Below are 25,104 nucleotides of genomic sequence, written 5' to 3'. Positions count from 1 at the left end.
ATTGAACTGTAATATACCATGGCAATACATCATCTGTTGATATCAAACCATTTTGGAGACACTTTTAGAGATGCTTATGTCCATTGTGTAGTGTTGGTTTCCACATTGGTAGTGAATATGACATGGGGCTTTTATACAGTAGTTTTTTATTTAAATTAGTTTCAATTGAATATCCAACATGTAAAAATATTAAACTAGGGAAAATACTAAAATAGCAGGTTTCTTGACAAGGCAGATTCCGGAACGTGTGCCCAGGATTTCCCCAAGGCATGAGACTTCAATTTGTCCACAGAGCCAACACTCGAGGCTGGCCGAGCCAAGGTGAATGGCACTGACTGCCGGCATTCCTTATCGGCGCTCCTTATTAAAAACATATCAGGAGACAGCTCCATGAACTGCAAAGAATCTGAATTATTTATTTTACATTTGCATATCTACCAAATGCTCAGGCTGGGGGAAACTGCATTAGTGGGGGGAAATTAATTCCAAGGCTCCTTTTTAGGCATAGCCTAACACCGGCTTCACCAATTTACCAAGCCCATTACTTGTCATCTTAAGTAAAAATTGAATGCATATAGGGAGTCCTATTACAGTTCAGTACAAGGCACACCGGAGAAAAGTAATTTCTGCACTTTAGACTCTTAATTTCTTCCTTAATTTATTTCCCTTTTTTTCATTCCACCTTCCCTTCCGTGATCAGTCCCACCTGCCGATCATCCCTAATGAGATAGAGTTGAGTTCACTTTGGCCCCCCTTCTTGCACCTTGGGGCCCCCAAAACCTGTTCTTTCCCCTTCCCAGTCCCACAGGTACCCAACTACTTTGCACTTCTGTTGGGGCATGCCGAGCTTCACAGACCGACAAGGTCAAATGGCATTTCATTTTCTCGCCTTTGATCGTCCCTTTTACTCTTTCATCAATCTTGCCACTCTCCTCCATCTCTCCCGTTAAACTCGGTGTGCTCATCCCATTAACATGACATAACGTGATGGGAAGCAGGAGAGGGAAAATCCATCACTAAAGCCAATGCATAAAACATCTGCATGGACGTGTACAGTTAAAGTCGGAAGCTTACATACACTTAGGTTGGAGTCATTAAAACTCGTTTTTCAACCACTCCACAAATTTCTTGTTAACAAACTATCGTTTTTGGCAAGTCGGTTAGGACATCTACTTTGTGCATGACACAAGTAATTTTTCCAACGATTGTTTACGGACAGATTATTTCACTTATAATTCACTGTATCACAATTCCAGTGGGTCAGAAGTTGACTGTGCCGAGTGGTTAGAGCGTTGGACTAGTAACCGAAAGGTCGCAAGATCGAATCCCCGAGCCGACAAGATAAAAATCTGTCGTTCTGCCCCTGAACAAGGCAGTTAACCCACTGTTCCTAGGCCGTCACTGAAAATAAGAATGTATTCATTACTGACTTGCCTAGTTAAATAAAGGTGCATTTGTTTAATATCTGCGCACAATACCCCATAATGACAAAGCGAAAACAGGTTTTTAGCAATATTTTTTTTTAAATATTCAGACCCTTTGCTATGAGACTTGAAATTGAGCTCAGGTGCATCCTGTCTCCATTGAGCAACCTTGAGATGTTTCTACAACTTGATTGGAGTCCACCTGTGGTAAATTCAATTGATTGGACATGATTTGGAAAGGCACACACCTGTCTATATAAGGTCCCACAGTTGACAGTGCATGTCAGAGCAAAAACCAAGCTATGAGGTTGAAGGAATTGTACGCAGACCTCTGAGACAGGATTGTGTTGAGAAACAAATCTGGGGAAGGGTACCAAAAAATTTCTGCAGGATTGAAGGTCCCTAAGAACACAGTGGCCTCCATATTCTTAAATGGAAGAAGTTTGAAACCACCAAGACTCTTCCTAGAGCAATCAGGGGAGAAGGCTCTTGGTCGGGGAGGGGACCAAGAACCCGATGGTCACTCTGATAGAGCTCCAGAGTTCCTCTGCGGAGATGGGAGAACTTTCTAGAAGGACAACCATATCTTCAGCACTCCACTAATCAGGCCTTTATGGTAGAGTGGCCAGACGGAAGCCGCTCCTCAGTAAAAGGCACATGACAGCCCAATTGGAGTTTGTCAAAAGGCACCTAAAGACCATAAGAAACTGATGAAACCAAGATTGAACTATTTGGCCTGAATGCCAAGTGTCACGTCTGGAGGAAACCTGGTACCATCCCTATGGTGAAGCATGGTGGTAGCAGCATCATGCTGTGGACATGTTTTTCAGCAGCAGGGACTGGGAGACTAGTCAGGATTGAGGCCAAGATGAACGGAGAAAAGTAGAGAGAGATTCTTGATGAAAACCTGCTCCAGAGCGCTCAAGACCTCAGACTGTGGTGAAGGTTCACCTTCCAACAGGACAACGACACTAAGCACACAGCCAAGACAACGCAGGAGTGGTTTCGGGACAAGTCTCTGAATGTACTTGAGTGGCCCAGCCAGAGCCCAGACTTGAACCTGCTTGAACATCTCTGGAGAGACTTGAAAATAGCTGTCCATCCAACCTGACAGAGCTTGAGAGGATTTGCAGAGAGGAATGGGAGAAGCTCCCCAAGTGCAGGTGTGCCATACCCAAGAAGACTCGAGGTTGTAATCACTGCCAAAGGTGCTTCAACAAAGTACTGAGTAAATGGTCTGAATACTTACGTAAATGTGATATTTCAGTATTTATTTAATTTAATTATCTTGCCAAAATTTCTACAAACCTGTTTTTACTTCGTCATTATAGGGTATTGTGTGTTTAAAAACCCCATTAAAACAATTTTAGAATAAGGCTGTAACGTAACAACATGTGGAAAAAGTCAAGGAGTCTGAATACTTTCCGAATGCACTGTATAATCAGTTAAAACTCACAGAACAGAGAGGCGTGCCCCTATGGGACTAAATGCCAAGGCATCATGGTGTTGAGATTGTTGGGTTTCATGTTATTTAATGGTAAGTAGCCAAGAGGGGAGACAGTCAGTAAAGTGGAAATACATTTTACATATACGTGTTAGTCATTTTGCAGACGCTCTTATCCAGAGCGACTTAGTGCATTCATCTTAAGATAGCTAGGTGGGACAATCACATATCACAGGCATAGATAGTACATTTTTCCTCAAAGTAGCGTCAGAGTGCTGGTTCTGTTTTTCTCAGACGGGAGTGGACAACTGACTGGATTAGGACCTCCGCCGCTTCCTGTGTGAGGTAGGGTCATACTCTAAGGATGTTGTAGAGCATGAACCTGCAGGAGCGACTCACTGCTGTGATGTTTGCAAAGAACAACAGGGTGTTCGCCAAGGTTCTTTGCACTCTGGGAGGGCGACTGCGGAGTTGTCAACTGTGATGGAGAGGTCTTTGAGCGAGCAGGCCTTCTCTGGGAGGAAGAGCAGCTTCGTCTTGTCGAGTTTGAGTTTGAGGTGGTGGGCTGACATCCAAGTTGAGATATCTGCCAGGCATACAGAGATGCGTGTCGCCACCTGTGTGTCAGAAAGGGGGAAGGAGAAAAGTAGTTGCGTGTCAGATGCATAGCAGTGATAGGAGAGACCATGTGAGGATATGACAGAGCCAAGTGACTTGGTGTGTAGAGAGAAGAGGAGAGGGCATAGAACCGAGCCCTGGGGGACACCAGTAGTGAGAGTACGTGGTGCAGTCCACAGATCTTCTCCATGTCACCTGGTAGGAATGGCCTAGCCAGGTAGGATGCAAGAGTGTCCAGAACCTGAGACGCCCAGCCCTGAAAGGGTGGGGAGAAGGCTCTGGTGGTTCAGTGTTGGTCTATAGGGGTATCTACCATTTTCGATGAAGGAAATCATGAAAACAACAGTTCTTCCATCGAAATTAAGAGCCCTTGCAGAACAATTTTTATGTCAAAAATGAAAAGAGCATTCAATATTAGATTTTTGGAGAGGTTGGTGTAATGCCAGTCGGCAGAGAGGAGATGGTTGGATGGTTGGTTCATACTTGTTTTAATTTGACTTACTGCAGTCAAGTGTTATTGCTCTCTGAGTTTCTAAACTATAAGACCTCCTGCAATTCAACTCTTGAATGCACCATAGAAGAAGAATTATCTGCCACTCTCCACCCAAATTCTCTTAATAGCTAATTGTATGAATGTAATAAGATTTGAGGAAATAATTTAATTCATTGAGTAATGATACATTTGATACGCCAACATCCAATATTCCTAAAGAGCATGAGGGATATCATAATTGTTTCAATCTTCTTTTAGGTAATTGAAACTGACTGCTAATCTCTGTTTTCCAGCAAATGATTAATAACCCATAATGTGTCGTCTAAAGCCCTATTCGTGCGGGACTTGTATTACTACAGAGCGTCAGTTATGTTTTAAACCTTTTAAACAGTAATATCCCTCAAAACACAGGGATGTCGGTTCACACGGGATAAGAATTATCAGAAGACCTGGGAGGTTGACAAAAATTGTAGGTTATTCGGGCTGGAATTATTACTCTACCACAATGTGAAAATTACTGACATGGCAGATTTGACGGGACAAAAATTACAGATGTGGTGTTTTGTGCTCATACACTTAATTACATTACCTGACCTCATTAAAAATGAATCCCGTCCGAATAGGGCTTTTGCCATGTTCCAAAATAGTTGTCAATTTGTTGAGGTAATCTGAAGAGATTTCCCCCCATGCTTCCTGAAGCACCTCCCACAAGTTGGATTGGCTTGATGGGCACTTCTTACGTACCATACGGTCAAGCTGCTCCCACAACAGCTCAATAGGGTTGAGATCCGGTGACTGTGCTGGCCACTCCATTATAGACAGCTGACTGCTTCTTCCCTAAATAGTTCTTGCATAGTTTGGAGCTGTGCTTTGGATCATTGTCCTGTTGTAGGAGGAAATTGGCTCCAATTAAGCGAAGGCCAGCATCCCGGAGTCGCCTCTTCACTGTTGACGTTGAGACTGGTGTTTTGCGTGTACTATTTAATGAAGCTGCCAGTTGAGGACTTGTGAGGCGTCTGTTTCTCAAACTAGACACTCTAATGTACTTGTCCTCTTGCTCAGTTGTGCACCGGGGCCTCCCTCTCCTCTTTCTATTCTGGTTAGAGACAGTTTGAGCTGTTCTGTGAAGAGAGTAGTACACAGCGTTGTACGAGATCTTCACTTTCTTGGCAGTTTCTCACTTGGAATAGCCTAAATTTCTCAGAACAAGAATTAGACTGACGAGTTTCAGAAGAAAGTTATTTGTTTCTGGCCATTTTGAGCCTGTAATCAAACCCACAAATGCTGATTCTCCAGATACTCAACTAGTCTAAAGAAGGCCAAGTTTATTGCCTCTTTAATCAGCACTACAGTTTTCAGCTGTGCTAAGATAATTGCAAAAGGGTTTTCTAATGATCAATTAGCCTTTTAAAATGATAAACTTGGTTTAGCTAACACAACGTGCCATTGGAACACAGGAGTTATGGTTGCTGATAATGGACCTCTGTACGCCTATGTAGATATTCCATTTACAAATCAGCTGTTTCCAGCTACAATAGTCATTTACAAGATTAACAATGTCTACACTGTATTTCTGATCAATTTTATGTTATTTTAATGGACAAAAAAATTACTTTTCTTTGTGACCCCAAACTTTTGAACGGTAGTGTATATACATTGAGAACTGTTAAACCTCGAGGTTAAAAACATATTGAGACACTGACTTTTTAGCTGCCCATATACAGTTGAAGTCAGAAGTTTAAATACACCTTAGCCAAATACATTTAAACTCAGTTTTTCAGAATTCCTGACATTTAATCCTAGTAAAAAACACTTTTTCAGTTCTTCCCGCAAAATTTCTATGGGATTGAGGTCAGGGCTTTGTGATGGCCCTCCAATACCTTGACTTTTTTGTCTTTAAGGTATTTTGCCACAACTTTGGAAGTATGCTTGGGGTCATTGTCCATTTGGAAGACCCGTTTGCGACCAAGCTATAACTTCCTGACTGATGTCTTGAGATGTTGCTTCAATATATCCACATAATTTTCCTTCCTCGTGATGGCGGTTTTGTAACAGTTGCTTCTTCCTTGCTGAGCGGCCTTTCAGGTTAGGTCGATATAGGACTCGTTTTACTGTGGATATAGATACCTTTGTATCTGTTTCCTCCAGCATCTTCACAAAGTCCTTTGCTGTTGTTCTGGGATTGATTTGCACTTTTCGCAGTACGTTAATCTCCTTCCTGAGCGGTATGAAGACTGCGTGGTCCCATGGTGTTTATACTTGCGTGCTATTGTTTGTACAGATGAACGTGGTACCTTCAGACATTTGGAAATTGCTCCCAAGGATGAACCAGACTTGTGGAGATCTACAATTTTTTTTCTGAGGTCTTGGCTGATTTCTTTTGATTTTCCATGATGTCAAGCAGAGGCACTGAGTTTGAAGGTAGGCCTTGAAATACATCCACAGGTACACCTCCAATTGACTCAAATTATGTCAATTAGCCTATCAGAAGCTTCTAAAGCCATGACATTATTTTCTGGAATTTTCCAAGCTGTTTTATATTTTATTTTATATTTTACCTTTTATTTTATTAGGCAAGTCAGTTAAGAACAAATTCTTATTTACAATGACGGCCTACCCCGGCCAAACTCAGACGACGCTGGGCCAATTGTGCACCGCCCTATGGTACTCCCAATCACGGCCGGATGTGATACAGCCTGGATTCAAACCAGGGACTGTAGTGACGCCTCTTGCACTGAGATGCAGTGCCTTAGACCGCTGCGCCGCTCGGGAGCTCAGATTGATGAGGAAATTGTTTAATTTAATCTATTTTAGAAAAGTCTGTAACGTAACAAAATGTGGGAAAAGGGAAGGGGTCTGAATACTTTCCTAATGCACTGTACATGCCCACTAGATATCTCCTCATGGAAGCATGCCTCCCGACTGGTCGATAAACTGAAATCTGACCTCTTGTTTCCTCCTGCACTTTCCCCTCCATCGATAGCTTTATCACTCTGTTTTGAATCCCTCTCCATCTCTTCCACTATCTATCTTCCTCTCAATCCCTTCCTCTCTCCTTCCCTCTCTTTCTAACCGACCCTTATTAGAAGCCTGGTAAGAAAGCACAGGTTGTTTCTCTTGTTTAAGACATTGGCAAAAACAGATGTTTCTTAGAGAACAAACAACTGCTTTTCTTGACTTGCTCATTCCACAAAGCCACAGACTCATGAAAGGCTATGAACACTATTCTAATTCAGCTATTTTAGAGTACTAAAATCAAGATATTCCTTTGTTCCACTGGAAAAGGCCATATTATTGCAGACCTTGAATAAACTGGCTGTGCCTGTTGACAGACCGATTAAAAGCAACCACATTGATCCAGTGAATTGAAGAGACAATGGGCTTGAAACACATTAAAATATTAGAATTATCTGAGAAGCTGTAATTCGAGCATCAGGGAGGGCCCATTTCCATGCAGTGGTTGAATGCAGAGAGCACGTCTTTAATGAATTCTAATGGTATTAACTGACATTAATGTCTCTCTGAGTCGGGGCAACAAAAAAAGGGGCCTCTGTTAGACGTCTGGATCTTATTGAAAATGTGTTCACTTTAAAAAGATGGGCACCCATTAAAACGTTAGATCTGGTTAAAAATGTATTGGCTTTGAGAGTATGCATTAAGAGCCCGTGGACCTTTTTTTATGTCCAGCAAAAGCTTTTCCATCAATCCAAAGCTGGTAACCAAAAGGCCTGCATCAATGACAATTTTGTAGGATCAAAAAAATCTTTGCTTTGACAAAACTGTGAACTGTTCTTAGCGATTGAATAAAAAAAATAACAAATGAGATCCTTCTGATCTGAATTTGTCATTCAAGTCGAAACGGAAGGGTGCTGGGTTCCATGGGGCCGTGAGAACCCTCTGACTTTCTTTCTCATCTGTCGAAGGGGTAAGCTAACCGGAGGCAGATGAGAGTGTGGAGAAGAGCACTCACATTGAAACGTTGCACCCGACTATCTCAACAGGGTATTTTCACAGCCATTATGTCTGGGATTCAGTAGACAACTCTAGCCCTTATCCCCTACTTATTATCATTGAAAAATGCATGTCACACTGGAGTGTTGTTCTAGTAGTAACCATTGACAACTCACTTATGCCTATGCATCTGTTTTTACACCTGGATCAAAATACAGTTTACCTCAAACAGAAATGGGCCACTAAAGCCCGAAACTGTCGAAAACTTAATGAATAATGAACCCTGTCACAGCTCCATAATGTATACTGCTGAGTGTACAAAACATTAAGAACACCTGTACTTTCCATGACAGACTGACCAGGTGAATCACATTTTATTTGTCAAATGCGCCGAATACAACAGGTGTAGACCTTACTGTGAAATGCTTACTTACAAGCCCTTACCAAACATTGCAGTTCAAGAAATAGAGTTAAGGAAAAATTAACTAAACAAACTAAGGTAAAAGAAAATGTAAAGTAACACAATAACGAGGCTAATATACAGGGGGTACCGGTACTGAGTCAATGTGTGGGGGTACAGGTTAGTCGACGTAATGTGCACATGTAGGTAGGGGTAAAGTTACAATGCATAGATAATAAACTGTGAGTAACAGCAGTGTAAAAACAAAGGGGGGGGGGTCAATGTAAATAGTCCGGGTGCCATTTGATAAATTGTTCAGCAGTCTTATGGTTTGGGAATCCAAGTGATAGCTCCTTATTGATGTCGCTTGTTAAATCCACTTCAATCCGTGTAGATGAAAGGGAGGATACAGGTTAAATAATACATTTTAAGCCTTGAGACAATTGAGACAAGGATTGCGTACGTGTGCCATTCAGAGTGTGAATGGTCAAGACAAGTGCCTTTGAAAGGGGTATGGTAGTAGGTTGCAACGCTGCTGGGTTTTTCAGCTCAACAGTTTCCTGTGTGTATCAAGAATGGTCCACCACAGAAAGGTCATCCAGCCAACTTGACACAACTGTGGGAAGCATTGGAGTCAACATGGACCAGCATCCCTGTGGAACACTTTCAACACCTTTCATGCCCCCTAACGAATTGAGGCTGTTCTGAGGGCAAAAGGGGAGGGTGCAACTAAATATTAGAATGGTGTTTGGTAAACTCAGTGTATATCAATATGGCCGCCATAGAAAATTAACAAACCCAAATTACAGAACTGCATTTGGGCGCTGCTTACCTCAGCTACTTCTATTCTTTTACCCAGGTGGTGCTAGCTGATGCTGGTTGTCTCTGCTCTCACAGCGAGGCAGGAAAAACTATGGAGACCCCACGCTGCGCCGTTAACCGCCCATCTTAATGTAATTTACAGCTCCCCCCATGTGGCGAGTGACACGCATGTCCATCATCACATCCTTCCAATGATGGGTGTCGCAGTTTAATTTGTTCCCGGCAACGCCGGCGCCGGCCGAGGCACTGATTGCCCCCTGTGCACTGAATACTGATTTCCCCCCACGGAGGGCCACAGTAAGCACAATCACACCTCCAAAACCCTTGACCCAAAACCTCGCCCAACACCACCACAACAGCCTTCTACAATAATGCATCCTCCTGTGTGCTACAAGTGCTGTGTGACAGGCTGCTATTCCTACCACCGACCGAGATGATACCACCGAACGTCAATGGTGCATTTTACATGGCACAGGATGTTGGATGTGCACAGGCAGCTGCTTCCCACAGTTGTGTCAAGTTGGCTGGATGTCCTTTGGGTGGTGGACCATTCTTGAAATGTGCGTGAAAGACTCAGCAGCAATGCATTTCTTGACACACACAAACCGATGCGCCTGGCACCTACTACCATACCCCGCTCAAAGGCACTTTACGGCACACATTCACAAAAAAAGCATGAAAATGTATGCACTCACTACTGTAAATCGCTCTGGATAAGAGCGTCTGCTAAATGACTAAAATGTCAACTGTAAATGTCATGGAAAGAGCCTAATGTTTTGTACACAGTGTATATCAAGTATTTTCTAATCCAATGTGAGTGAATGCTCTCTACAGTTCCCTATTTACGGAAGAGGGAGAAAAAAGTTGAGCTTGGAAAGAAGTTGCTTGATTTAATCCTAATGGCAGAATAAATGAGGCAAGGAACAGCTTCTGGAAATATCACTGTCGAAGTGAACATCAGGCATCCAATTCTGGTGGCTATTGCCATTTTAAGACACGCAGCTATTGTTTCTGTTACCTCCGGGTTCACAATGTGTATGGGCAGTAACTCTGAACTTTACAAATGCCCCCTGGCATTTCTCAAGGATCCAATCAGTCAGTGCATGGTCCATTTCAATTATCATTTGGTTCTTACAGACCTGCTTCTCTCCTTTGGTTCTTACGGACAACTCTCAGGGTTTAACACAGATGATTAAACTGGGTATGTCATTTCCAATTCATCGCATAGCAAAGTACCACATGGGGATTGAGCGGTGAACTGCAGTCGTGATCGATTACAACACTGACATATAAACTGCATGTTGTTAAAGCAGAAGTCCAAGGTTTGGTTTATTTTTTCAATGGAGAGTAATGGAGAGTAATGGTAAATATCATAAGTGTAAGACATTTGGAGAGTACAATGGTATGTCCGTGAATAGATAACAGTTAATGTGGCCAACAAAGCCTCAGATTGCAACCTACCACCGTTGTCTTGTAATACCCTCATGATCACCCAAAAAGCATGTCCTGTCCTTTATGCAAGATGTAACCCTTTTCTCCGGTCTAAAAAACGGTCATTTCATTTTAAGGCACCTAGGCAAATTAAATAGAGAAAACAGTGATTCAACATGGCTCTTACCGCTGAAGTGGAACATTTTATTTAAAGATTAGTGCTTGTTCTATTTAGCGGCTGTTCTATTTTTGCCAGTCTCAATGACAATATAACTGATTTGTTCTGAAAGTGGTTATGTACGAGCCATACTGGAGTAACCTTCTGAAAAGCTGTGACGCAGTCATTCTGCAGAGCTGTTAGATCCACAACATGGTCTCCAACTGTGAATATGCCAACATGCACTCCATATGACCAACTGTGACAGCAGAGATATGTAGTGTAGGCCTTTGTTTAGTGGATCTGGGTCTTGTTTCCTCGATCTCGGACGAACCCCCAAAATAGTAGAAACTATTATCCCATATGCAGATATAGAAACTATTATCCCATATGGAGATATAGAAACTACTATCCCATCCCATTTACAGATTTTAAAACAATTATCTGTAAATGGGGCCTCAGCCCAAGGCCCGTAAAACCTCCAGCGTTAAGGTAAAAACCTGAATTACATTGAATTTAAAAACCTGAATTACATTAAATTGAAATTTCAGTAAAAACCTGAATTACAAAAAAGTGCAATAAATCCCATTTCAACTGCATTTGTTTGCATCCGAGATGTTTCCCAAAAAAACACTGTTGCAACTAGTGCTGAGCAATTAACTGAAATGTCAGCTATTTTCGGTTGTTAAATAACTAATTGACCAATGTCGGTTCAAGTATTTGAATTCCATTTTGTTCTGTTTTTCTTCTGTTAGCGCGATGTGCAGTTTCTGTAGAGATAAATCAGATCAAGCCTAAACTGTGCGATTTAGTAGGGACTTGTAGTTTCCAACAAGCCAATATTCTACATAGTTTAGCGCAGAACTTTTGGGGTAATTTGGTAATTAACTACAATGACCGTAAACACAGAGACTGAGAGAAGAGAGCACTCAATCGAGAGGGATAAAAAGCAGTTGCTTCGCAAGCCTAAAAATATATTCTCTAAGTGATTGATAGTTTGAAATAAAGTCATCAAATAAAACAAATATTTTATTAAAGTAAAGTCTATGTACTGACCTAACATAATCGTTTGGTGTGCTTTCACCGTAAATCCTTTTTGAAATCAGACATATTGTCTGGATTCACAACATGTGTAGCTTTAATTTGGTGTCTATCATTTGTGATTTCATGAAATATAGATTTTTATAGTAATATATTTGAATTTGGCGCGCTGCATTTTTTCTGGCTTTTGGCCAAGTGAGACGTTAGCGTCCCACATATCCCAGAGAAGTTAACTTCCTGCCTAGCAATAAAGATGTAATGTTTAGAGAGAAGGAAGAGACTCCATACAAATTGGGGTATATACAGTCGTATGAAAAATTTTGGGCAAGTTTGGGCACCCCTGACAATTCCCATGATTTCCGTTTATAAAAAATTGCGTGTTAAGATCAGCAATTTCATTTTGATCTATCAAATAACTGATGGACACAGTAATATTTCAGTAGTGAAATGAGGTTTATTGGATTAACAGAAAATGTGCAATATGCATCAAAACAAAATTAGACAGGTGCATCAATTTGGGTACCCCAATAGAAAAATCACATCAATATTTAGTAGAGCCTCCTTTTGCTAAAATAACAGCCTCTAGACGCTTCCCATAGCCTCTAATGAGTGTCTGGATTCTGGATGAAGGTATTTTGGACCATTCCTCCTCACAAAACATCTCCAGTTCAGTTAGGTTTGATGGTTGCCGAGCATGGACAGCCCACTTCAAATCATCCCACAGATTCTCAATGATATTCAGGTCTGGGTACTGGGATGTCCATTCCAGAACTTTGACCTTGTTCCTCTGCATAAATGCCCGGGTAGATTTTGAGCAGTGTTTTGGGTCGTTGTCTTGTTGAAATATCCAGCGCCGCCGTAACTTTAACTTTGTGACTGATTCTTCAACATTATTCCCAAGAATCTGCTGATATTGAGTGGAATCCATGCGACCCTCAACTTTAACAAGAATCCCAGTACCGGCACTGGCCACACAGCCCCACAGCATGATGGAACCCCCACCAAATTTTACTGTGGGTAGCAAGTGTTTTTCTTGGAACGCTGTGTTCTTTTGCCGCCATGCATAACGTCCCTTGTTATGACCAAATAACTCAATCTTTGTTTCATCAGTCCACAGCACCTTATTCCAAAATGAAGCTGGCTTGTCCAAATGTGCGTTTGCATACCTCAAGCGACTCTGTTTGTGGCGTGTGTGCAGAAAAGGCTTCTTCCGCATCACTCTCCCATACAGCTTCTCCTTGTGCAAAGTGCACTGAATTGTTGAACGATGCACAGTGACACCATCTGCAGAAAGATGATGTTGTAGGTCTTTGGGGGTGGTCTGTGGGCTGTTTTTGACCGTTCTCACTATCCTTCGCCTTTGCGTCTCCAATATTTTACTTGCTGACACTTCTGGCCTTAACAAGAACTGTGCCTGTGGTCTTCCATTTCCTCACTATGTTCCTCACAGTGGACACTGACAGCTTAAATCTCTGCGATAGCTTTTTGTAGCCTTCCTCTAAACCATAATGTTGAACAATCTTTGTTTTCAGGTCGTTTGAGAGTTGTTTTGAGGCCCCCATGTTGCCACTCTTCAGAGGAGAGTCAAAGAGAACAACAACTTGCAATTGGCCACCTTAAATACCTTTTCTCATGATTGGATGCACTTGTCTATGAAGTTCAAGGCTTAATGAGCTCACCAAACCAATTGTGTGTTCCAATTAATCAGTGCTAAGTAGTTACAGGTATTCAAATCAACAGAATGACAAGGGTGCCCACATTTTTGCATAGCCTATTTTCACATCTGATTTAATTTCATACAACGTAATATTGCTACACTAAAAATCTTTGTCTGGACAATACCCCAGTACTCAGCTTTTATTAGAAAATGAATGGCATGCCACTGTGATAATATTCTGTGACGACAGAGTAAATTATTATGCAGCCTCAGAGGGGTGCCCAACCTTTTTCATACGACTGTATGTAAACTTCTTACCCACTGGAATTGTGAAATAATCTGTCTGTAAACAATTGTTGGAAAAATTACTTGTGTCATGCACAAAGTAGATGTACTAACCGAATTGCCAAAATGATAGTTTGTTAACAAGAAATTTGTGGAGTGGTTGAAAAACCTAAGTATATGTAAACTTCCGACTTCAACTGTACATGTCTAAACAAAAGACTCCACTATGCAAGTAACCATTTCACTGTACCGTTTACACCTTCTGTATCCTGTGCATGTGACAAATAAACGTTGATTTGAAAAAGTATGTGTTTACCAGAGATGGTAATGTGAAAAACAACATGACCTGCATGCACCAAAGTCAAATTAGGATATAACGTTATGCCAACGAGACAGTGTCCAAGTTTAAAAATTCTCCGGTAGAATGCCATGCTTTTATTTCGTCACACTCACAACCGTAAGCTATTTTCTGTAATTATCTTTCAAATAAGGATCTTGTTGTGAGTTTATTTTCCTGGAATAATGAATACAAACTAAGACCTTGTCAGCTAAATGATTTGGTCATTACTTTGTCATAACGACAACGACTAGTTTGATGTTGGACGACAATAGTGTCACAGTGACATGAATATTCTATCTACAGACATGTCGATAGACGTAGTATAAACTAGCTTTAAGTCTTATTCTTTGGTTGTTTAGTACTCACTCTGTTTAGCACCTGGCCTCATGTGAATCCTAAAAGAGATGGGCGGTGCTAAGGCTTAAGATGGTGTGAATGATGCTGAACGGGTGTAGACAAAGAGGAGCTCTCCAGTAGGTGCAGCAAAACATCTAAGGGCCATTTTCGCAAAAGTGGGTTTACAAGTCGATCAAAGCATAATTACATTCCCATTGTTCCTCAACTGTAGTATATTATATACCATTTTCTACCACCGAGTCTCTACTTTTATCCTATGTAACAAAGACCATTTCAAATTTTGCTACATAAGATCTAAACGAGCCAGTCGATCACAAATTGCAATACTGCTATGCATATTGGGCCCGATTCCGACTTAGGAAATCACACGTTTTCTACGCACTTCTGGGTAGGTGGTATTCAGACTTACCTTAAGAAGGTGCGTAACGGGCTTTGCAGGTGTGGTTCCCTTGAATGGGCTGAATAGATTAAATTAAACCGCTGAAAACCATACCACTTGCTGGCCAACAGATTGTCTTGTGAAGTTTTCATTCAATAGGCTTTTCAGTACATTTATCTTAAGCCATCCCTTTAAATATAGTGTACCTTTAATTAGAATGTTGGCGACAGACTAGATTACATCGAGAGAACGGGTTCATGTATTAGTCATCAATGAAAGAAAGCTATTTAAATATATGCATATTTGTCTCCGTTTCAACACCAAGTGGTAGCTTTAAAAATACTCAGATCTTGTAGATTATTTAGGCAGATTTTAGTGTTAGGAAAGTATGTATGAATAAAAAATAACAGGTTTGGAGAGCCTTTATGCACTAAATATATTGATGAATAAAAAATTGTGGTTTGATTCATTCTGAAAATTGCCACAATTCAGTTCTTTAACCCATGGTAGTGTTGGAAGATTAGTGTACACAGAATTATAATAGGGAGCATAATGTACAATAGTAGCCTATACCCTGATCTATTGCCTGCACTAACCATGGAACTGTGTGATGACACAGCCAAGTATTGCGCCATGTGTCGGGTTCAAACTGTTAATGTTTGGTCTGCGCTCCATAACGTTTTAATTAGCCTACATGTCTTTTTTATATTATCACTTGTAACTAATAATACTTAGCAACAACCACATGGCTGTGACGCCGTTTACAGAGGAAGTGAATGAAGGTAAACAAAACAATGGAATGATAATGTAGGCTATACCAACTGAAGGGAACTAACAGTAAATTGGCAGTTGAATCTGTGTTAGTTGCTTACTGAAGGTCGACCTTGATAGTGACTAATATTTAACATGATAGAAATAGGAAACAGAGAAAGGTCGCCTTTACTGAAGACATTAGAGAGTGCCCATCCCTGCAAGTTAAAAGGCAGTACAATTTAAATTCTGCATAATGGCATAGCATTTCATAAACTTTTCTGTGGGAAGGTTGATATGTTGATATACTTCAGTTTGCTGCCGAATGACTGCTTTACATTTGTCGGCAGCGATTTATAAGGTCAAATGTATCTAAAACAAGTGTAATTTATATGTACAATTCCCTTATCCAAACAGATTAATAATTTACCTAGCTCTTATCAATAGCTCTTATCACGTTGACTTGTAAATTACAGTGCAAGGAGATGTGATTTAAGTAGATGCTTTTCCACTTGGAACCAGTAGGTTCGCTAGACCTTATTCATGGTTTCCTTGCGCGTAAAGCTGGTGGAATTAAGTCAAGGTCAGAATAGTATCTGTAGACACACCTCCGCCACACTTTAATTTATTAGATCTCCACCCGAAACGGAATCAGGGCCATTTATGCATAAAACTGACCAAATGTAATCATTATTGGTATGGAGTATAGTGGCAACTTACCCCATGGCCATTGGCTCAACTTACCACAAGGCAAACATTTTCACTATATTAGCCATTTCATGCTAGGTTTACCACCGTATATTGTAGCTTACACCAACTGATGTCCAAAACAATCTACTTTTTGTTTAGATACAAGAATCATGAAACCTATAATACAAATTCACTTGACTTTGTGAAAATCAGTTTTTTGGACCTAAATATTTGGTCAAGATACATTTTGTGTATGGTTTCCTATACACACTGGGTGGCGCAACAAACCAATTTGGCTCAACTTACCCCATTCTCCCCTACATGAAGCACACAGTATTAACATTGTACGTTAGTTACGACGCCTCATAAACACCATCAAATGTGAAGGGGGGGAACTAGGCTTTGGCTGTTTTACATGTCACTGAGTTTTATCTCAGGGCCATGGAAGGAAACAATAAATGTCATCATACGGAGGTTCAACCCTGACTGAGCGGAGAGAGGGATAAGGCAAAGTAAAACAACGGTTCCCCAAGTGACACATTTGAAGACAAACCATCCACATCAAGCTGCTCGGGAGGATTTCACACCAGAAGGAGAAATGCAGCTCACTGCTGGAGTCCACAACTGAGGCAACATGAAACACTGCAACACAGCATCTTAACAAACACTGCCACCACCACTCCAGCAGACCTTGAAAAATTGCATATGGCTGTCCTGAAATGAATCACACGGAGGAGACTGCTGCTGCTAAGATTCAAAGGAGGACTACCAAGGACAAACACGGAGGTACAGAGGAGTTTGGAAACCAAATAAAAAAAACACCTCCCACTAACACACTCAGTGCCAGCCTCGAACTGTCCTTTTAACAATGCATTTGCCTTGAGGCATTACACTGACACATTGAGGTAGCATCGGGTGAAAAGGGCCAAGTAAACAACTTAATTGGTCTCCCCTATGTCAACTGAAAATAATGTGCTATGTCATCACAGAAATTACCAAATGACAGCCTCACAACGGGGACTAATAAACACCTTGTCAACACAGCAGAAGGTGTCAGCGTTACACCAAGGATGAGTGTCTCTCAGCGACACTGGAACACATCATAAGCCAATATTAGACCCACTGGCACTGCTGGTCATTTGGTGGAACTAAGTACTGCACTGTAGGTTGTCAAGCCTTCAGTCATGTTGTCCTATTTACACGCTACACTTATTTCCCAACCTTGAGGTTATGTGGCGTAGTTTAGGTTGTACTGTCTGGTTTTTCGTTTTTTTCCCCAACCTCAAACGTGGCTCTGGACTAGACACAGGTTACATATTGAATTGCAACCAGTCAAAATGCGAAACCTGATGAAGGTGATTATAATGCAGCAACAATCACCTCTTGATGTTGGGATTATGTATGGTTTACTGCATGCATGACATGGGAATATCGGACTGTATTTGATCAAATAAAGACATGAATGTAACCATCAAATATGTCAAAACCTAATGGTATTAAGTGTAAGTTTTGCATTTGTCACAACAAATATACTATAAGGAAAATTCCTTTATTGACGGTTGCTAAGTGCCTACCCATGTATATCTCAATATACTGTACAATATATTGAGATACAGTATATATGGGTAGGCATTAAGCAACCAGTAATATATTATAGCATCTGCTTTGGAGTTGGGTTGCCCCAGTATCTGTACATTAGAGATGTCGACAATGAGTATGACGTTAGTATGACTCCCATTAGACAGCTCTGCAAGCATTATGTTGTCAAAATAAGTTTGTTACTCACCAAAGATGGAGTTTCACTGAGCAACTTCCTTAATTTACTCCCATTACGTCCGGTGTGTACTTCCTTATGATATAAAAATATTTCAACCTTTTTTGGAAGTACATACCGGCCGTAACGGGAGTAAAAGAAGATAGTTGGGTGCTCAGCGAAACTACACATGGTGAGTAACAAACATATTTTGACATTATAACACTTGCAGAGCTGTTTAATAACTTCTTTGGGAAAGGGGGGCAGTATTGAGTAGCTTGGATGAATAAGGTGCCCAGAGTAAACTGCTTGTTACCCAGGCACAGAAGCTATGATATGCATATACGTAGTAGATTTGGATAGAAAACACTCTAAAGTTTCCAAAACTGTTAAAATAATGTCTGTGAGTAAAACAGAACTCATATGGCAGGCGAAAACCTGAGACAAATCCAACCAGGAAGTGGGAAATCTGAGGTTTGTAGTTTGATTTAAGTGATTGCCTATCCAATATGCTGTGTCTATGGGGCCAGATTGCACTTCCCAAGGCTTCCAGCAGATGTCAACAGTCTTTAGAAAGTTGTTTGAGGCTTCTATTGTGGAAGGGGGTCGAATAAGTGCTGTTTCAACAAGTGGACTAGGCTGAGGCCAATGAGTTGTTTACTGCACGGTCACGCGGGCGCGCCGTTCCTTCTTTTTCCTCTGTAATGAATACGCTATTGTCCGGTTGGAATATTATTGAAGATTTCTTGTAAACATCGTTTGACATGTTTCTACAAACTGTAATGGAACTCTTGACTTTTCGTCTGGATTTTGCGCTCGCCTTTGGAATAGTGAACTAAACGCACAAACAAAACTGGGGTATTTGGACATAAATATGGACGTAATCGAACAAAACGAACATTTCTTGTGGAAGTGGGAGTCCTGGGAGTGCATTCCGACGAAGCTCAGCAAAGGTAAGTGAAGATTTATAATGCTATTTCTGACTTTTGTTGACTCCACAATTTGGCAGGTAACTGTATGGCTTGCTTTTGTGGCTGAACGCTGCACTCAGATTATTGAACATTGTGCTTTTGCCGTAAAGCTTTTTTGAAATCTGACACAGCGGTTGCATTAAGAACAAGTTTATCTTTAATTATATGTAAAACATGTATCTTTCATCAAAGTTTATGATGAGTATTTCTGTTATTTGATGTGGCTCTGCAATTTCTCCGGATGTTTTGGAGGCATTTCTGAACATAACGCGCCAATGTAAACTGAGGTTTTTGGATATAAATATGAACTTTATAGAACAAAACATACATGTATTGTGTAACATGAAGTCGTATGAGTGTCATCTGATGAAGATAATCAAAGGTTAGTGATTCATTTTTATCTATTTCTGCTTTTTGTGACTCCACTCTTTGGCTCGAAAAATGGCTGTGTTTTTCTGTGATTTGGCGGTGACCTAACATAATCGTTTGTGGTGCTTTCGCTGTAAAGCCTTTTTGAAATCGGACACTGTGGTAGGATTAACAACAAGATTACCTTTAAAATGGTATAAGATACTTGTATGTTTGAGGAATTTATTTACGAGATTTCTGTTTTGAATTTGGCGCCCTGCAATTTCACTGGCTGTTGGCAAGGTGGGACACTACCGTCCCGAACAATCCCAGAGAGGTTAATGGGAGTTTGAATCAGAGCTTCCTGGGCATTATGGCTTGCACACTTCGCACCTAATGTGAATCTAGAGTTGGTCTTCCAATCGTTCAGCGCCCTGTGTTTTAGGTACCACCCGCTGTTGATCGTTGCGCACTCGGTTCTCAAAGTGCTAAGTACTCTCCGACAGCAAACGCTATTGGTGTGTTTGAGCCCTTATTGAGGAAAAATGTCATACTCATCGTCGACATCTAACGCACATATACTGGGGCATTTAATCTGCATCTGTCTATCCTTCATCAGGGGTGAAAAGGTGAACGCCATTGACAGGCAGTGCAACAGCAAGGTTGCCAAGCTTTAATTTGTTTAATGAAGGCAGGGTGATTGGATAAAGCGGATAACACTTAGCCTACTATCAGCTGCGGTTAGCAGCAGCCCCCTTGATTTAATGCCCAGATAGGCATACAACCAAAAGCTCTTACGGAACAAACAACAACAATATTGGTGAAAACAATGAGAATACACACTGCCACACCTTTGCAGATGTTAAGCTGTCTCCAACATCTCCAGAGTTCAAGCATCCATCATCTACATAGCTTGTGTTTCACAGATAGCAGGGATGCTGCTTTATTTTCCGAGATGACATCTACAGTGAAGCTGCTCTCCCCGTTTCTCTCCTCCCTTAGGCTATTTATAACCCAAAATACATCAGTTTATGAATGTCAGAAGGGCACCAGCATCGCACAGTCTTATGATATAATATTTATATGATGTATAGTTATGACAATAAGAAACTGGTATTTGTTTAAAAAAAAGGGGACCAGACATTGGAATCCAGGTAGGCTATAACAAAGGAACAATGTAGCATTATGCTCAAGTTAAATATGCAAGATATGGTCTTGGATAAAAACAAATTTTAGTTGCATACTTGATCAACTAACATTATGGCAACCAGCATTGAGACTTATTTTGGATGCACATGTCATTATTCCACCCAAATCAACAAAAGAACAATGAGTGGTTATTATGCTGCTCATGCAGTAAGAGCCATCTGCCTCTTTTCAAATACTCTTTTCCCTATAAATAAAATATGACTGATCACAAAGCTCACTCCTGCGTCACAGTGTGACTGAGTTGTATCCATACATTTTCACGGGCATAGGCGAGAAACCTTTTATGATACTGAATATACTCATCCTTCACCATCCTCACTGATAACACACACACCACACAGAAAGATCACACACACACACACACCCACACCCACCCACACCCACACACACAGAGAGAGAGAGAGAAGAGAAAGAGAGATGGAGGGAGAGAGAGAAATACATGTCCTGAATCACTAACTGGTACCCCTTTTTCAGTAGTCTATCTAGAGGGTATAGTCTTAATGATCTCAATCATACCTACAAGTACACCAGATGAATTAGAAAAGGTTACTACACTCAAATTAGCACATTAATGGTTTGGTAATTCACCTGAAGAGGATGTGAATATCTCTATTATTTATTGCCTATTCAAATTCCTTACTCTTGTCAGGGAAACTTACAACATTCAGCTTTCAGTCTCTATAAATCAGGTACATAATAAATATTGTATTGGAACATTATTAAAGGCAATTTAATTAATCATAGTCAGGTGTACGTTTTCACAATGACCACACATTTCAATGCATTGTGGTACTAAGAAAACGGAGGCATTTACGCATCTAAATTGTTTGAAATACATTCTGCATTTGGATACCGATTTGGATAGGCTACAATACATATTTCGAAACCCACGCACCAGTCTAATAAACGGGAGCCCGCCCTGCTCTCTCTCCCCTTGCACCGTCTGTAACACGACTTTTGGCCGCCACTGAGTAATGGTTACATGCACACAATAATACGATAATTGTGAATAGTAGTGTAATAGTTCGATTTAAACATGTATATGCTTTGCAAGAATAACGATTTCTCGAAAAAACCTGTTTACATGCACACATCTGAAATCAGATGATGGGACGTTGATACATGCAGAAAATCGCCAATCAGAATAAACGTTCTACCACAGCGACCATGTTATTTTTGTGAAAAATAATTGATTCTGAGTTCGGACGTATAACGTTTGTATGAGAAAACTATTTCTAAGATGCATACTTTCCATTTTTTCCGAACTCACTTCACTGGGGCAAAAGAAGGAGGCTCGCGCTGCTCTTGATAACACATGCGCAAATCAAATACACCACTGAAACGTAACGTTACATATCTTAATAATTCGAAAGATTGCTCAGAAACCAAGGTGTTTTAATTGGTATATGCTTGCTTCAAATTCAAATTACTTTACGCTGATTATGATAAACAGAGTAAGGCGTTCACATGACTAATGCCACACTCGGCCTACTGCAATAATCAGTTTAATATCGAGTTATTAATATGCATGTAAACGTACTCCTTATTGACATCAATTGAATATTAATACGAATGTTATCCATTTCGAGTGTCCTTTCTGAATTGATCAGGTTGGTACCACGGCAACAATACTAGCAGCGGGCGAGTCTAAAGGGATACTCACCTACTACTGCTGTTTCCAAACATCCTTACGCATATCTCCCAACGGCAACTCCCTGTCAAGAAAGAGGCAAATTGAGACCCACTATCTCGAGTCCATTGCTTTGAAAGACACGATTTAAAAAAAAAAACACGGTTCCCCCAGATTCCGATACCGCCTGTGACTTAATAGAAATGGATAGTCCGGAGGAACTGCCCTGTTCTTCTGTCTACTGACGACGCACTGGTTCCTCTCCGCCAGCTCGCTATCCCTCGGTCGGAAAGGGGCTCCCAATGCGCCTTCTATCGTCCACTAGGAAAAGGAGGCGAGTGAAGTGAGCAACTCCCACGCATTCGTTCCTAAGAACACCGTTCTCTCTCCTTGAGGCAGTCTGCACGGCCAGACTCGAGATGGATATTGTGTGACTGTCGTCTGTAGCTGCAGTTCGCTTTCTTGTCCTCAGATTTGAGGGAGGCACAAAACTGATGCATGCACCTTGTTCGGACCACACTCAGTGTATGTAGATCTAGTGTTCTCACGCATATTAATTTGCACGTGATTTAGTCTATTCATCCCACACATACACTTATTTTAGAGCGACCAGAGTGATGCATCGATTGGATGATTAAACACAAAACTCCCTACTTAGTAATGCAGTTTTCATTAAATGGGATTATAAAGACATAGCCGATAGGGCCATTCATTCATCTCAGTGGGTATGCACTCCAAGTAAACCCAATGGTCTTCAATAAACCTTCATCACTTGAAGACTGAGGGATGATACTAGTCCATGAACCTGAATGTAGTGTATCTGATTTAAATAAAGTTAAGATAATTAAGTCTTTAACATATAGGTTTCTAAAAAATAGCACCAGAGCCTGTGCCTTTTCTGTGAAGAAAGCAGTACTTATTTTGAAGACCTGGTGGCACTGTCTGCCTCAAATAATCCACACACTCCAACGCCTCAACATTTACAGGGATTTTGGAAATGCCATAACACATGCTCTCAGATAATGTTGAGGAGGAGGATATAATGGCTCATTGGTCTCTGCAATTGAAATGAATGTTATGTATCTATATATTGATCAACGTATACCTTACCATTCCACTTAATGCATTTAAGTACCTTTGCTTTTTCAGATAATACTGAAAAAGCCTTATTACAACATTGCCTCACCCACACTTTGTGATTTATATTCATGTTGAGAGTGCGCTACCATTTTGGATGTATCTAATGTACTTGTCTCATGGTGTTAAAATACTTTTCCTCCACTCCGTGTGTCCCCCAGCCTCTTGCGTGGCATCTGTGGACCCCTCAGTGCAACTTTAGCCACCAAGGCATCCCAGCTACATGTGAATGTCATCAGCATCAGTTCACGCATGGACAAGAGGCCCTGGCATTGAGGACAAGGTGTTTTTTGAGGCATTGGCCTGAGTGTTTAACCACTCCGTGGGGAAACATGTCTCAGCTTTCCGGAGCAATACATTGACTGGACTTAATTGCACCGTCAAATCACCAGCTCTCCCAGCTATATGGGAATCGAAAATCGGTGAGGGAGACAGAAACAGTCATCTTTAGCATGAGGGAAGAGTTTGTGAATGGTTCAAGTGAAATGTAAAGCCAGTTCTATGATTTTTTTCCTGTCTTCCTCAATATAATGTATTTTCTTTCTTTCTTCGCAGACATATAGGACAGAACCAATGCAGACTAAATGTTTTTTAGTTTTTTCTAAACTTTGACACCAAATTTTTTTTCTCCCTAATTTCAAATCAAATATTATTAGTCACATGCCCCGAATACAATAGGTGTAGACCTTACAGTGAAATGCTTACTTACGAGCCCCTAACCAACAATGCAGTTAAAAAAAATACAGATCAAATAAGAAATAAAAGTAACAAGTAATTAAAGAGCAGCAGCAAAACAACAATACAGGGGTGTACCGGTACAGAGTCAATGTGCGGGGCCACTGGTTAGTTGAGGTAATATGTACGTGTAGATAGAGTTATTAAAGTGACTATGCATAGATGACAACAACAGACAGTAGCAGCAGTGTAAAAGAGGGGGAGGGGGGGCAATGCAAATAGTCAGGGTAGCCATTTGACTAGATGTTCAGGAGTCTTATGGCTTGGGGTTAGAAGCTATGTAGAAGCCTCTTGGACCTAGACTTGGCACTCCGGTACTGCTTGCCGTGCGGTAGCAGAGAGAACAGTCTATGACTAGGGTGGCTGGAGTCTGACAATTTTTAGGTTCTTCCTAACACCGCCTGATATAGAGATCCTGGATGGCAGTAAGCTTGGCCCCAGTGATGTACAGGGCCGTTCGCACTACCCTCTGTAGTGTTTTGCAGTCAGAGGCCGAGCAGTTGCCATACCAGGCAATGATGCAACCAGTCAGGATGCTCTCGATGGTGCAGCTGTAGAACCTTGTGAGGATCTGAGGACCCATGCCAAATCTTTTCAGTCTCCTGAGGGTTAATAGGTTTTGTTGTGCCCTCTTCACAACTATCTTGGTGTGCTTGGACCATTCTAGTTTGTTGGTGATGTGGACACCAAGGAACTTGAAGCTCTCAAACTGCTCCACTGCAGCCCCGTCGATGAGAATGTGGGCTTGCTCGGTCCTCTTTTTCCTGTAGTCCACAATCATCTCCTTTGTCTTGATCACGTTGAGGGTGAGGTTGTTGTCCTGGCACCACACGGCAAGGTCTCTGACCTCCTCCCTATAGGCTGTCTTGTTGTTGGTGATCAGGCCTACCACTGTTGTGTCATCAGCAAATTTAATGATGGTGTTGGAGTCGTGCACGGCCATGCAGTCATGAATGAACAAGGAGTACAGGAGGGGACTGAGCACGCACCCCTGAGGGTCCCCTGTGTTGAGGATCAGCATGGGGGATGTGTTGTTACCTACCCTTACCACCTAGGGGAGGCCCATCAAGAAGTCCAGGATC

At 41.2% G+C, this 25,104-nt stretch overlaps 1 protein-coding gene across 2 annotated transcripts in view; it reads right to left on the bottom strand.

Annotated features, from left to right (window-relative positions):
* The window catches only part of lingo1a (leucine rich repeat and Ig domain containing 1a), a 255,057-nt gene that overhangs the window by 40,012 nt on the left and 189,941 nt on the right, over positions 1 to 25,104 (bottom strand). Inside the window, exon 1 of one of the 2 annotated variants that reach the window (XM_071326806.1) lies at positions 22,184 to 22,676. The exons of the other annotated variant lie outside the window; for it this stretch is intronic. The gene's annotated coding sequence lies outside the window, so the exon portion shown is untranslated. Of the gene's footprint in view, positions 1 to 22,183; positions 22,677 to 25,104 lie in introns of those variants that run through there. 2 annotated transcript variants of the gene reach the window in all.

Source organism: Salvelinus alpinus, chromosome 9 (assembly GCF_045679555.1).
Source record: "Salvelinus alpinus chromosome 9, SLU_Salpinus.1, whole genome shotgun sequence".
NCBI lineage: Eukaryota > Metazoa > Chordata > Actinopteri > Salmoniformes > Salmonidae > Salvelinus > Salvelinus alpinus.
This window is presented reverse-complemented; position numbering and strand designations above follow the sequence as displayed.